This window comes from Octopus bimaculoides, chromosome 17 (assembly GCF_001194135.2).
Source record: "Octopus bimaculoides isolate UCB-OBI-ISO-001 chromosome 17, ASM119413v2, whole genome shotgun sequence".
Taxonomy (NCBI): Eukaryota; Metazoa; Mollusca; class Cephalopoda; order Octopoda; family Octopodidae; genus Octopus; species Octopus bimaculoides.
In genome coordinates this window covers 13,682,204-13,684,703 of record NC_068997.1, presented here as the reverse complement: position 1 = coordinate 13,684,703, position 2,500 = coordinate 13,682,204, and positions in this window count along the sequence as shown.

Sequence of the window (2,500 nt, the reverse complement as noted above, 5' to 3'; positions counted from 1 at the left end):
ATGGCACCATTACAGTTATTGAATAGACTGCGTTGACCTTTACAATACACAATGACGTCACCCAACCTGTTAACACGAGTCTCTTTTACAATGGGTAAATGGTGATTTGACACTGTTATAGTCAGATAGAGATTAACCTCTTTATAAGACCCTTCACACGTCAGGCCGACCTCGCAACTCAACCGCAGACACATGCAAATAGATAAACCTGCATTAGAATTTGCAGCGGAATCATAAGAACTCCCGTCCACCTAACCGAAACCCTTTTCCCCTCCAGTCCCCCACCCCCACCACACCTTCCTATTTACAGACGACGATTGACACCGTGCGAAGTGTGTTGTCTATAGGGTTAATCCAAACACAACGATGACCACGATCGTTAACAGAAGCACACTGCATCAGACATGTTAAAAGCTCGTTTATTTCAAACTGCATCGTCTTTTCCCATCCAAAGTCGCATTAGTGTATTTTGCATCGATTGAAACTAACACTGCAATATAACTAAACGTTCTCCAACCCCACCCGCTCTCTCTCTCTCTTTTTCTCTCTCTCTCTCTCTCTCTTCTTCCGCTGCAAATGCTCCTCTGCTTTCTTCCCACATCATTACATTTCCTCCGCCACCAACCCTACTACTACTACTACTAGTCTCCGTTCGACTATTATACCTTACTGTCGCTTTAGTGTTTAAATACTTCTCGTATGGCTTTCAAACGTACCAATTTTCACCAATTTCTCTACTGCTGCGGTGTAGTGTCCTCTTGTAAGATGCAAGTACAGCAACTTCCATTACAGTTTTCACACACCCATACACACACACACACACTCACATACACACACGCTCACATGCATACACACACACACACACACATACGCAAACGGAGAGAGTCGAAAGCTTGTAATCGCTATACAGACATAATAAAGTGAGTGTTTATTCGCTCCTACACTAATCCACACATAGTCACGAGTGATACAAGAGCATATAGATATATGTGTGTGTGTATGTCTTTATGCGTATTGTGTGTGTGTGAGTGTCTGTATGTGTATGTGTTTGATTTGTGATTGTGTGTGTGTGTGTGGAGCACCATAATTGACACAAGGTCCAGGATTTTCGTATGCTTGCACTTTTCAAAGCATGGTAAGTGCAACGCACAAAAATCTCGAACCTTCAGTCTCTTATGTAGCGAGTTTAACAGCCAAATAAAATAGAAGTAGAAAGGGCAAGAGAGAGCAAGAAAGGGAGAATGAGGGAGAGAGAGGGAGAGGCGAAGGGAGACAGAGAGAAAGGGTTTAGCTTTTCTAGCAATAAATAAATCCCTCTTCTCACTAATGTCTAAAAGAGTTGAGCATTTGGCAGGGAGAGGTCATTGATATGTGAAGGTTACTGAAAAGAGCTTCAAAAACTTAAATTCTCTCAGCAGTCAACGTTTTGCTTGAACCTAAGGAAGATGCGTTTTTCACCGATAATTAATTGTTACGAATTTAGCCACAAAGCCAGCAGTTTTCAGGGAAGACGATCAGTCGATACCATAAAGTGCTAAAACGTCTTCACTGGTACCTTACTTAATGGAACCTCCAGATGGATGAATGGGGAAAGTTGTCATTCCGCAGTCGAAAGTAAAGAGCGGGAATAAATATTGTTCAGCCATTTTGTACGACGCTCTTACGATTCTACGGATCCACTGCCGCCACCATCACCACCACCACCACCAACAACAACAACAACAACAACACTACCACCATCCCACAACAACAACAAAAACAATAACAACAATAATAATATTAATAATAATAATAATAATAATCCCTACTACTAAAGGCACGGCACGTGGCGTGAAAATTAGTGGAAGGGGACCAGTCGATTACATCGACACCAGTACTCAACTGGTACTTAATTTATTGACTACGAAAGATTGAAAGACAAAGTCGACCTTGGACGCAGAATTTGTACTCAGAACGCAGTGACGGGCGAAATGACGCAAAGCATTTCGCATACTGCAAAGCATTTCGCCCGGCCTGCTAACGATTCTGCTAGCTCACTACCACCTTAATAATAATAATAATAATAATAATAATAATAATAATAATAATAATAATAATAATAATAATAATAATAATAATAATAATAATAATAACGATGACGATGATGATGATGATGATGATAACTTTATTTAAAATTGGCCCAAGCCCGCGAATTTTCAGGTGATGGTTTAAGTCAAATGGCCGCAGTCAAATGACTGAAACATTTAAAAGAGTAAAAGAAATATATAAAGTGCGTGTGTATGTAGGCATATATATATATATGTATATATATACATATGCTTTTTTATTTTTTTTTATTTGTTTCACTCATTTGAATGCGGCCATGTTCGAGTACCGCCTTTAGACGAATCGACCCTAGGACTTATTCTTTGTAAGACTAGTAACTATTCTATCGGTCTCTTTCACCAAACCTCTAGGTTACGGGGACCTAAACACAACAGCATGGTTGTCAAGTGATTTT